Source organism: Sinocyclocheilus grahami, unplaced genomic scaffold, assembly GCF_001515645.1.
Source record: "Sinocyclocheilus grahami isolate Dianchi unplaced genomic scaffold, SAMN03320097.WGS_v1.1 scaffold224.1, whole genome shotgun sequence".
Taxonomy (NCBI): Eukaryota; Metazoa; Chordata; class Actinopteri; order Cypriniformes; family Cyprinidae; genus Sinocyclocheilus; species Sinocyclocheilus grahami.
This window is the reverse complement of record NW_015505403.1, coordinates 1,181,491-1,195,188: the sequence shown is the minus strand read 5'-3', so window position 1 is coordinate 1,195,188 and position 13,698 is coordinate 1,181,491. Positions and strand designations below refer to the sequence as shown.

The 13,698-nt window shown below is 36.3% G+C and overlaps 1 long non-coding RNA gene across 1 annotated transcript in view; it reads left to right on the top strand.

Annotated features, from left to right (window-relative positions):
* LOC107596885 (uncharacterized) overlaps nucleotides 1-4,716 on the top strand; it is a 24,538-nt gene extending 19,822 nt beyond the window's left edge. The window contains exons 2-3 of the long non-coding RNA XR_001610415.1: nucleotides 2,471-2,577; nucleotides 4,642-4,716. This is a non-coding gene — a long non-coding RNA (uncharacterized lncRNA). The remainder of the gene's footprint in view (nucleotides 1-2,470; nucleotides 2,578-4,641) is intronic.
* The last annotated feature ends 8,982 nt before the right edge of the window (nucleotides 4,717-13,698 follow it).

The following is a 13,698-nucleotide window of genomic DNA, read 5'->3' as shown; positions in this document are numbered from 1 at the left end:
GTTTGGGGGGGTGGGGGGGTCTATATTTATTATATATAGATATAGGCCTATACTAAATGTACTATTTAATTTATGACACTCCCCATTGTCTCATGTCTGAGGGGAAATCTGAGGGAAATCCCTTTTGGAATTGTGTGTTAATGTTTATTTTTGTTTTACGGAAATCACCTTCTATAATTTTTTCCTTTACTTCTCATGTTATTTCAAGCAGTTACGCAATTCTGTCTTTAAGCCTAAATGTTTACGTTACACAGGACCATTTTAATCTGCACTGAAATTGTTATTTTTTTGCTTCTTGTTCAGTTGAATGAATTAAAATGAGCTAAATAACATGATTATTGACAATTTTGTAGCCACTTAATTGACCCTTTGCGGGGAGTTTGATTGACAGGCGATCGGACCAATTATAATGCAGAATCTGCCATTCTGTCTGACAAAAAACCAGACTGGAGAATAGATTAACGACGGTTTAGTTGAAGTTGATTGAAACAAGATAACTTCTGATGTTCATTCAGGTTTATTTTGTGCTTTAACTAGTAAATGCAAAAAGATGATTGGTTCTTGAGCAGTGTTGGGCAGTAACTAGTTACTAGTAACTTAGTCACTGTAATAATATTACTTTTTGCAGTAACTAGTAGTGTAACTAATTACTAATAAGATTTCAGTAATAATATTACAGTTACTATCCATAAAACTGTTTAGTTACTTTTGATGCCTCAACCCACTGATGTAAAATTCAACAATCAAATAATTCCTAGATTTATTTTCACAATTTTCACGACTCACACATGCATGTGATGTCCCCAGTGAAGCAGGCAAGCTTGGAATATGGAAAAGCTTACATTCAGCAGATAGAAATATTGTATTATATTGATTTTGTCAGGAAAAAAGATGATCTGTTGTGCAAGTTGTGGCTTTACTTTACTCTGGCATTGCATCCCACCCACAACCCTCTGATCAGCATGTGGTACATTATATTACTATAATTAAAAATCTTTTTGGAAAATTAAACAGTTTCTTACAAACTTATATTATTTGATAAAATACATAATGAAATATAATCGTATATGGGTAACGGAGAAATTACAATTAGCTTCAAGCTACACATGACAATTAATGAGATTAATACAACACTTCTACTTGAATGTCACTTTCAATCAATATTGAGTGTTTGTAATAACTTCTGACTGCGATCCAATGTGGATTTTGGTCAAATTATGAGGCAGAAATATGTTGTTAGTAAGAAGAATTTTATGTGGAAGAATATGTGAATAAAAAGTAATGTAACTAGTAGTGTAACTAATTACTGTTGCCAGAAAGTAATAAGTAACAATATTACTTTTGAAAGGAGTAACTAGTAATGAGCAATATATTACATTCTTTGAGTAACTAGCCCAACACTGCTCTTGAGCAGCTTGAACTGAGGCGCTACAACGATCTGTCGCAACACATTAAAGGGCCACAAAACGGTATTTATAACAAATTTTTACGGTATTTTGAATTTCTTACAAAATGCCAACATTTTTAAACCGAGACTTTGTTTCATACCAAAAGTAACCTGCTTTGTCTTGTCTGTCGGCGCGTTGTCAGTTTCATCTTTTCTCTGTGATTTATTTCTTAGTGCATGGGAACATGATGTGTGAGAGCGCCATGGATCATTGAATGTTGCAACAGTAACGAATAGGGGCGGGTCTTTACTAATTTCATTGTGTTCACACTACATAATATATTCAAAATTGAAGTTTACTTAATTTGTGTTAAAACTACATTAATCATTTTTGTTGACAAACTGGACAGTGAATCTCTAGTTCCCAGCATGCTTTGCAAAGGACTGCATTTGGAGAGCAAATTCAGGGATTCAGGGACTTTTATTTGTTTTTCAGTAAAGGGAAAGACATGTTAAGTGAAGTGACCTGACGTGTGGCCAAGTTTAGTAACCTATACTCAGGATTTGTGCTCTGCATTTAACCGATATCCAAGTCCACACAGAGCAGTGGGTGTGTTTAATTAAACCGTTTTAAATTAAATTAAGTAAGGGTAATGAATTCATTTCTTAAATGTGTGTAAACTACAAAGAACAAAGTCATAATACAGAATGATGTGAGGTTGCATGAACAAATCTGTACAGTCACTCAGTCAGAAATTTTTAGTGGGATTTTGGGGATTTTTTGATCATCCGCTAAGCAAAAAAACAGTGTGATTGGTTAGAAAAACAACCTGAGTCAGAACTGAAGGCTTAATAATGCAGTGCACTTAACTTGACCTTTCATTTGCAGTATGATAAACAAATTATAAATCATATCTACCATGTTTATTAATCAAAAATACAATAATTAAATGTGCAAAAAAACTTTTTTATTTGTGAGATTTCATCTGAATATTTTTTGCCTCTTGCTTATTTTGTCCTGACATATTGCAGAAGGGTTCATGAAAGAGACAGGGTTAATGATATGAGACTTATGGATTACAGGTTACATGAATGAGAACTGTACTTTACCTGGGTGAGAAGAGGAGGATTTGATGTGAACCATGGATCTTGCTATCAAGGAAGTAAAAATGAAATGCTTCAGTAAGCAGGTGAGGTACTTTGTGGTTGAATCTCCACATTTTGTACTAATCATTTAACTAGATCTTTAGTAATATTTTACTACCGCTAATTCAAATGTATAATTGCAATACATACATATATAGCTACACTTTTTTCTACAAAATTTGAGTAGCTAGAAACAACAACAAAATAGCCCATGCTTTGTGATATGAAAAATATACGAATTTGGCAACACCAAAAGCTTTATTATTTCAATCGTCTATTATTTAATTATTTTCAATAGGTGAGACTGAGTCCATAAAAAAAACTGTAGTCTTAATGTATTCTTAATCACAACTGAATGCTAGATTCGTCAGTTTATAATAAATATTTGACGTGGCATTTAGTGAATCTGATTCAGACAGACAGACACAGATTATGTAAGAATATGGAAGAAGCAGGAGGATGCACCAAAAATAAATAAATTTGAATACGTAATTCAATAATACATAGCCTACTGGATACACATCTAAATAATCCAAGTAACATATATATTCGGTATAAACTCTTTTTAGTTCACAAACAGCATATGAGATTCTTCATCAACTGTGGGTCCAAAATATGAATCATATAGGCAAGCATAATGTGGAAAATGAAACTTCTGAATGTCATGAGAGCTTGTCTTTAACCCTTCAGATGATTTCAGTTGGGAAGTTCAGGTCAACGGCCGCTTTGATGAGTAGTCGCGCTGCAAATCTTTCCGATGTTTGCACCGGTTAATTATGGTAAAACTTTGAAACTTTTTTTAGGTCATATTGCCCTGTGAAAGTCACTAAATAAAATTTATTTAAAAAATGCTGTTCCTAAAGGGTTGTTGCCATGGTGTAGAGATACAAAAATACCCCCTGAACTTTCTTCCCCATAACCTGTTAACAGTTTCAGTAAGCGGCAAACGCTTTCTTAGTTCTTGTGCATGTTGTGGTCATGCAGGTTTGAGGGTTTAATTTTCCTAACTGTGATAAAAGGTTTTACACATTTACATGTCTAACTGAGAAATATGACAGCATATGTTTCCTATAGTGTTTTCATGATGTCAGTTTGGATTCGCCAATATTATAGTATAGCATAGTGGTGGACATGTCAACTACTGTTATAAAATGAATTTTGCAAACCACGCTGTTTCTTTGAAGACAAAAAATGAAAAAAAAAAATTCAGGATAGTGTACTTCTGTTCTTTCTCATTATTTCTTATGTATAGCCTACAAATAAAATTATTATTATCATTTAGAAAAATTTAAAAAGTAAAAATGCCTTTTACAGAATTTCTCGGACGTTCACAAGCATACATTAGGCATTGATTATAAATACAAAGGAAACTTTTAGTCAATAGACTACTTTCTGTTCACCAACCACAATGGCACGGCATGTCACCACACACTAATGGCAAATTAAAACCAATTGTATCCTTATGTCCTTATGAATCATTTGCGTAGTGCCTAGTGGTAAGACTACTGGGGGTGTGAAAATATGCTGGTTTTTGCATCATGTGTGTTTTATTCAGTCTGTTCTTTTATTCGCCTTGGTTTATCGCAATTGTACTGCTCCTGGATGTTCTGTTTATACGTGGGTTTAGAAACCTGGCCGTTGGTGTAGTGAGTGGAATCGGAGAACTTTCATCAGTCACAATCTCAACCAACACTATTTTCAGATAGAGCTTCAATGTTGTTCTGTCAGTGAACCACATAGTCTTTACTATGTAGAAACATTTGTGGGTAAGAGCATCTCCCTCTGGCCAAACACTTTAACTGATTGATTTCAACTGACTGATCCTTCACACAGAATTGAATGCAAGTACAAATAAATAATGATGCCGCAGAAATACAATATGTATATTTTTTGAGTAAATATCTAAACAGCCTGAAACGATACATTTCAATTTAAATGTCTGTTCTTGGAGTATGTAACTCAGTATTACAGGTTTTTAAACTATTGTAACTTTTTGCTGTCATGATAGCTAACGCCTTCGTCTCTTTGTATTGTGTTAATTTAGCAAAATCACTGCTGAAGTCTGTTGCAGATATGATATTCATACATGCATATAACTATGTTTGTAGGGGCACAGTCAACTCTACAAGGAGGAGCCATGCTATCAAAGTCCTGCCCAAACCCTCACAGACCCAATTGCAAACACACAATCATGATCATTGGGATCATTGATCATTGGCTCACATCCTATTTGTTTACATGGAGAGGGCGGAGTTAATGACCTATACTGCAGCCAGCTACCAGATGGCGCTCGAAATATTTGATCTTCACTTTTCAGGACATGTTCGGAACACTTAGGCTGCATCCGAAATGGCATACTTCCCTATTATATAGTAGGTGAAAAACAGTATGTCACAAAAGAAGTATGCCCAAATTCATAGTACTTATAAAAGAGTAGTTAAAAAGTACCCAGATGACGTACTACTTCTGGCATGATTCTGAAGTGTGCATACGATGGACACTTCACTATCCCACGAGGCCACAGGAGAGAGTTATGAATGGCAGTGACACGACACAACTGACGCTGATAGGTCACATGATTATATACTATATAGAACATACTATGGCTTTGTCCAAATACCCACACTTGCAGTCTTTGCACTTGACCACTTGATTACTTAAATGACGTATTTCCTGTATTTGGCCGAAGTCTTCAAGTGGATGTGAAGACCACAAGTGTGTGTCGAACTTTTCATTACCTGATGGGACACACTTATAGTGTTGTAAAAATGCAAGTGTTTACACAGCTTTATTTTAATTTTAATTGGACATACTTTGCATTTTAAAATCAACTTCTAAATGTCTGTTCAGTACTCCCTATAACATGACATAATTTTAATTTGTGGTGCTTCTAATTAAATGATAAAAAGCAGTTGCAAATGTTGTACAAAATAAATATCACCACAACTCCTCTTTGCACCGATAAAAGTAAAAACACAGTTTTTCTACCAAATTATTTGTAATATCTAATTATTATATGAATGTTTAACTTGCATTGGAAGGGTTTCCGTGACCTCTCGCGAGATCTCGGCAAAAAGTCTCACGATTTATTTCCAGAACAAGATGCATGATAGGATACACTTAGCCTTGAATAGCGCTTTAGAGCGGTATTCGAGATAGTGTGGATTTAGTATCCATTAAGGGCACTGCACTTTGGCATTTTGAAGACATGGGACAGACTTGCACACTACCCCTTCGTTTGAAGTGTGGTCCCGAAAAATCTTCGTTTGAAGGGCTGTCTGGCCCTTCGCCTACCCCTACCCCTCCAACCAAAAGAGAATTGAGACACCCCTACCCCTTCACGTGAACGCGCGAAACGGAGGGGTAGGGGAAAGGGGAAGGGCAAAGGGGTAGAATTGGGATTGGGCCTTAGGCCTACTTCCTGTCGTGCGCACTTGCTCTTAAGTGGCCAAGACCGCAAGTGTGGGTATTTGGACAAGGGGTATGTCTGCAGTCGCAAAGTAATTACTTGTTCAAAAAAGTACCTGTGCGATTTCAGACGCATACGCCTTGGTTCATGCTTTTACCGCCCCCATATTGGAGGATGACTTATGTATAGTTGCCAATAGAAACAGATGTTAATGAGGAATCTATGTATATAATGTCTATGTGTACAGCTATCCACTGTAATTAGGGCAGTGGTATATTTAAGGGTAGGGACACACAAAACCATCGCAAAAAGAACTAGCGCTGAGGATAGCTGACTGTGGCGTCACCTTGCGTTACCTCATGTCACCTCTGTTGGAGCAAAAAAAGTTGCATTAGAACACACCAGACTATGGCAAGCCGTTTTGGCATTTAAAACTATCCATAAATATAATTTAAGATAGGACCAATTGTATTTTGACGAATCATAATTATAATTCGACTAGTCACAATGACAATTAGAGATATCTGCAATTATAATTGCACTAGTAAGAAATCGGATTAGAGATATCTCTAAATACTTTATGACTAGTCAAAACTCCATTTAAGATATCTGTAATGACATCATAGATATCTTCAATAGGGCATCACACATACGCAAAGGTAATTAGAGATATGCTCTGTACTTGCGTGAGAGAACATAACTCTCCCATACCATCAGGTGGCAGTAGTCTGCATTCAGGCATTCAAACAGGGGAACCAAAAAAGCTAGAACAGCAAGCAGCGAATAGAATGACAATAAGTATGGTAAGCCGTTTTAGCATTAAATACTCCTTGCTGTACTAGTCATAATTTAGTTTTGACTAGTCAAAATTCCAATTCCAGATATCTATTCTGCAATTTTGACTCGTCGTAATTGGAATTAAGATATCTACAATGTGATTATGACTAGTCATTATATGCATTGAAGATATCTACAATGTTATTTTGACTAGTCATAATATACATTCGAGATATCTACAATGCTATTACGACTAGTCATATTGTTCCATTGACTTCCATTGGAAAATATTTTCGGATATCTACAAAAGAGTTTTGACTAGTATAAATTGTAATTAAAGATATGTATAATTGATTTTGTACTAGGCATACTTCTAATTAGAGATATCTCAAATTACAATTCTACTAGTGATAATTAAATTAGAGATATCTCTAACTGAATTAACACTAGTCAAAATTATAATTCAAGATATCTCTAACTGGTGTTTGACTAGTCATAATTATATTGCAGATATCTTTAATTCATGATTTCTTAAAGATATCCAAAATACAGTTGTAGATATCTGAAAGTAATTTATTATTCTTACTAGTGCAATTATAATGGCAGATATCTCTAATTGTCATTGTGACTAGTCGAATTATAATTATGACTCGTCAAAATACAATTGTTCCTATCTTAAATGATAGTTATGGATAGTTTTAAATGCCAAAACGGCTTGCCATACAATAAGTGTCTTTGTGTTCCCTCTTTACTCCGTCATTGGTTTGCTTTCATCAGTTCTGTTTTTTCTTGTGCGCTCATTCGCTAAGCTGAATAGCCAATCGGAGTACTCTTTCTTGTCGACAAGTTTTGCCACCAATTCAGCATGGAGAATTATTAGAGCCTACTAGAGTCCTACTAGAGCCAACAGTGCAGAAAACTCTGAATAAACTAAAGCCGACCGACGCTCAAAAACCACCCGACATTGCCTGATGGCCGACCATCGGCTTGGTGTGTCCAGGGCTTAAAAAGGGATAGTTCACCCAAAAATGAAAATTATCCCATGATTTACTCACCCTCAAGCCATCCTAGGTCTATATGACTTTCTTATTTCAGACGAGTACAATCAGAGTCTTATATATCCTGGCTCTTCCAAGTTTTATAATGGCAGTGAACGGGTGTTGAGGTTTTGAATCCCAAGAAAGTGCATCCATCCATCATAAAAAGTGCTTCACACGGCTCCGGGGGGGGTTAATACAGGCCTTCTGAAGTGAATCGATGCATTTATTTTGCTTCAAAATCTTGACACCCATTCAATGCCATTATAAAGCTTGGAAGAGCCAACATATTTTTAATATAACTCTGACTGTATTCATCTGAAAGAAGAAAGTAATATACACCTAGGATGGTTCGAGGGTGAGTAAATCATGGGGTAATTTTCATTTTTGGTGTACTGTACTATCCCTTTAAGACAGTCATTTAACTGTAGGGGGGTCCAAAGTTGCAAAAAATATACAAAACTACATAAAGTTGCTTACACAGTTTTTTTAGGTTTATATTTTTTTAAAATTCCAAGTGCATTCATTTTTTTAATAAAATACATTTAAAGGGTTAGTTCACCCAAAAATGAGGACGCGTTTATCTCAGTATCTTTGGACGCTCATTCACGACAGTACCATGACACGAGCGTGTGGCAGCGCTGATCCAGATCCGGCGTGATGACGTCATTATGCCAGATCTAGGTCACCACACGCTCGGGTCATGGTACTGTCGTGAACGAGCATCCAAAGAGACGCAGTAGAGAAGAAAATGTGGATTAAAGTCGTTATTTTTGTTTTCTTTGCGCAAAAAAGTATTCTCGTAGCTTCGCAACTTTACAGTTGAATCACTGATGTCACACGGACTACTTTGTCGATCATCTTGGTACTTTTCTGGACCTTGAACGTAGTAGTTACCTTGCTGTCTATGGGAGGGTCAAAGAGCTCTCATATTTCATCAAAAATATCTTAATTTGTGTTCCGAAGATGAACGAAGGTCTTACGGGTTTTGAACAACACGAGGGTGAGTAATTAATGACAGAATTTTCATTTTTGGGTGAACGAACCCTTTAACTAATATAAATAAAATAAATATTAATTGTAATATAGTGAAGTAAACTTAGGAGTCCCGCTGAGGGGACGGGTAATAGTTAAGACGTTGAAAAGGCTAGTTAAAATGCTATGTGGTGCAACCAAAAATGTAACAATATTTATACATTAATAGGTCATAATATTTATAAACTATTCATCATGCTAGTATAAATATCTACATTTATATAATTGAAAAATATTAGTTGAATAATAAAAAAAATCTTATTGGCGCTGATAGCCTTGTGGGCAGTGTGCCGACATACAACGCCATTGCGCTATGTGCGTCCTGAGTTCGAATCCCGGCTCGGGGACCTTTCCCGATCTCGCCCCCTCACTCTCTCCTCCAATTTGCATCCTGTCAACTCTAAACTATCCTGTCACAATAAAAAAAAAATTTTTTTAAATAAATAATAAAAAAGCCTCATTAAAGAACAAATTGTCATTTTTGTTACTTTTATTGTAATTTTTTTAAACAAACTTGCTAAGTGATTATTAATATTTGAAAAACATTTGACGTTTTATTACAAGGCAAGGTTAGTTCAATTTAACTATGTGGTGCAACTCCCCAAACATTTTAAATTATTTTCATTGTAATTCATATTAATAAAATAGTCATATATACACACACACACACAGTGCCGCCCACTAATATTGGCACCCTTGGTAAATATGAGCAAAGGTGGCTGTGAAAATACATCTGCATTGTTTATCCTATTGACCGTTCTTTAAAAAAAAATAAAAAAAAAAATACAAAATTCTAACCTTTCATTGAAGTAAAACAATGGCAAGTGGGGGGGAAATTCACATTATGAAATAAATATTTTTCTCTAGTTCACGTTAGCCACAGTTATTAGCTTCCAATTATTGCAACGTTCTTTTCCCAAGATAATAGCGCTGAGTTTTCTCCTATAATGCCTGAAGAGTTTGGAGAACACCTGACAAGAGATCAGAAAGCATTCCTTCATCCAGAATCTCTCCAGGCCCTTCAGATGCCCAGCTCCGTGATGGTGCTTCTCCTCGTCAGTTCACAACACTCATTTTCTACAGGGTTCAGGTCAGAGGACTGAGACAGCCATGGCAGAAGCTTGGTTTTGGGCTCAGTGACATGTGTCGAGTTCGAGGTTTTTTTTTTTTTATCATTGTCTTGACGAAAGAGCCAAACATGGTCCATAAGATTTCTTACAGAGGCAGTGAGGTTTAGATTTTCTCTCTGTTGGTGTTTGATAGAATCCATGAAGCCATGTATCTGAACAAGACGTCCAGGACCTCCAGCAGAAAAACAGGCCCACAACATTAAAGATCCAGCAGTATATTTAACCGGGGGCATGGGGTACTTTTTTAATCCCGGTTTGCACCAAACCCATCTGGTGTTTCCAATGTTTCATCTGACCATAGAAACCGTGGGCGGCACTGTGTATATATATATATATATATATATATTTTTTTTTTTTTTATGATGATCAAGATGTGTCATGTATTAAAGGAAGTGTTTAAACATTATCTTTTTACACCACATTAAATTTTAAACTTGAAAAAAAAAGATAATATATAAAAAAAAACTGTCACGGAAGGCCAGGAGAAAACAAGATTAGATCCATGTGCAGTAAGTTTACTAAAGTAACAAATAACAGAACCAAAACTAAACAAAAAGGCAACTTCAAACACAGGGAACCGAAAACACGACGCAACTCAAACAATACTGCAGCAAAGACAGACAGTGAGAGCATGCTATAAGTAGTGATGAAATGAGTAAATTGCCAACAGGTGATTACGATCAGCACAAAACGACAAAGCAAAGGACTATGGGAAACGGAGTTCAAAACATGAAACAGGAAGCGCGCCCTCAAGTGGCCAGTCTAGGGCACCACAACCAGACACTGTGACAAAAACGGCATCAATAAAAGAGTACAATAACTTGGCGCGCGTTTTAAACTATATTCTAAACAAAATTCCATCGTGTTCCTACATGTCATTGTCCCTATAATTCTCAGTAAGGGTTCTTTTGTTTGCACATAACACGTTCTGACACAATTTGTCTTTCCCCCAGTCTATATATGAGAGATGGTTTACTAGCCTCTATACATTAACATACAGATTTTCGCCCATGTCTGGGAATTTGCACTGTCAAAGTAACTTGATTCACAAACCCATTTGATCGACGGCCACAGTATTTACATTAGATGACATGAAGCATCTATGCAAAAACTGAATCAAGAAACTGATCCCAGTGTGGAAACGTGGTTTCTCCGGTCTCTTCTAGGTTACAAGACCACGTATATTGTAGCATCATTATAGTGTAGTTCTTTCCATCCATACGTTTGGTTTCTCACCAAACATCTTTTCCTTACAGTTATGAACATATTTCCTTACCTCTTTTTGTATAGTACAGTCAGAACACATGAAGTTTGGCTTACTGTATTTGTGCAGCTGTCATCACCTCAATAGTCAATGTCCTTGCCACAGAGCTTTAGCATGTTGTAGTTTTATTAGCTATTCTCACAATGTTTCTTGTCTACATGCCACATAGATCCATCATCCACATATGAATAAACGGAGTTGCAGTTGCGTTTTTGTAGAGGTGCCTTTCAGCGATGTTCACTTTATATGGTGTCTTGCTCAAAGGAAAGGTAACCACCAAGAGTTGGGTTCCCCTGCAAGCGCCCCCAAAGGACAGTAGAGTTACAGCAGATTGTCTGAAGAAAGAGGATAAATGGTGGTATTAATTATTTTGATAATGATTTTTCAAACTCATGTAACATGTCAAGCCAAGGATGTTGCATTGTGGAATATAGTATTCCTCAGTGATTGTTCCTTACTGCACATTCAGGCAAATCTGGTCCATGTATGCCGAATATTTGCATACGGTGCACAGTGTTCACACTGCATATGCTATTCTGAACACATGCAACCATGCTCTTCCCATGAATTATAGAACATCCCTCTGATTCAATAGCACACCCTTTATGCTGTTTTGACAATAAATGACTCCTCTCCGGCACGATGTTGATGAAAAACGGTGTTTTTAGTCATACTTTGACAATTTTCCAGTGATGATATTTTTAAGTTTTGCTAACATTCCCACCAAGTTATGAAAAAAAATTCTGTTCTCTGAATATTACAGATGTCCAGTTTTAAAGTGTTGTAAAAATGAAATGTTATGGTGACATTGTTTATCGGTTTACTTTTGAATATTCTTAAACGACATTAAATGAGCTTCCAGCCAAAATGTTTCAGAAGAAAAAAAAAAAAGAAAAAAAAAAAAAAGTTCTGCTAATGTTTTAAAACATTGTTAAAAGGTACAAATGAACAGAACAAAAGTTGCTAAAATTACTGGAAGAATGTTAGCCAAAGTTCGAGAAAGTTTCCTGTTAGCTGGGTAAAACATAAAAATGTGTTGCTATTGTAATTTCATTATTCATTTAATCTATGATCTACTAGTAATTACCTCACTAGATTTTCTCTTCATTGCGAAATGACGGCGTTTCCATTAACCAATGTTATGCGGCTAAAACGTAACCTTTTGCCTCTCGCGATAAGTCACGGCAACGGATTTTGGTGGGATTTGACGGATTTTGGCTATATTTATTCAAAGGAGGCTTATGCGTGTATCTTCACAGAAGCAGCAAAGAGAGCCGCTTCAGAAACGTGCGTGGCGCGGCTGGAATAAACCATAGACTGTGTATAAAAATAATAAACAACCCACCCAGCACCAGACGTCATTTGGACGTCGTTTTTTGGGCTAAATCAAGTCGGCCCGTACTTTGATCACCGTAGAGAGCAATCCCATGCAACCCGCACCAAAAGGGTCAGGGCGATTCTGTAGTCAGAGAGCCCGTAGTATAGAGTGTCTCCACATACTCTGTACTATGCATTTTTCTAATACATCTAATCTCAGATATGCATTTTACTCTTAGATTCGTCTTTGAGAATGATGTCTTGTATTGATTTGATATCGTTGAATTGGCTGTGGAGATACGGTTCTTCCCTGTATACATTGATTGACAGATGTCGCATTCAGTCAGCGGTGAGTAATCCCAAACCAATGGCACTGTCTCAAACTATACCTACCTCTTCCAGTTTGTCTGATTTGTCATTGTGTTTTCTGACTTGTTATAATGTTTTCTGAATTGTTGTTGTGCTTTCTGAATTATTTTGTTTTTAGACTTGCAGTTGCATTTGTAATTAGTTATTTTGTTTTCAGAATTGTGATTTGCTTTGCACTTCTCGTCCACCGTAGAAACATCAAACAGCAAGCGAAACAAAAGCTAGTGAAACGGCGCTACTCGTTTGAGCTGTGCAGTGCAGAACGTTTATCAGCTCGGATAAGCGCAGAGCAAACAAACTTCTCCGAGCTCAGAACAGGTTTACTCAGGAAGCAGTGTCCTGTATAGGAAGTGACAAAAAACTGTGTTGAAAATTCTAGAAAATTGTTCTTATCCTGTAAGTCCCCACTCTTTTGTGCCCTAAGGTAGAAATGCCCTAACAGTAGGGAAAACTCAAGTGTATACTTTACATTTTGGACAACCATTGTTTTTTTTTTATTATTACTTTAGATGCTGGAGAAAAAACAGCCAGGCTAAAGCATTCAAAGTGGAAACTTCTGTCGTGGCTCAATAATCCAGGATTGGGATGGTGGAAGGATGGAACAAGCAGCGATCTAGTGGTGCCCCTGAGGGAACAGATTTACCTAATGTGTTAGTTAAACCAAACATTTATCACTCTATCACTCATTGTTCCAAACCTGTAAGACTTTTGTTTATCTTTGAAACATAAATGTAGATCTTTTTAATGAAATCTGAGAAATTTCTGCTCCTCCATTTCACAGTTTATGCAACCACCACTTTCAAGCCTCAGAAAGGTAGTAAAGTTGC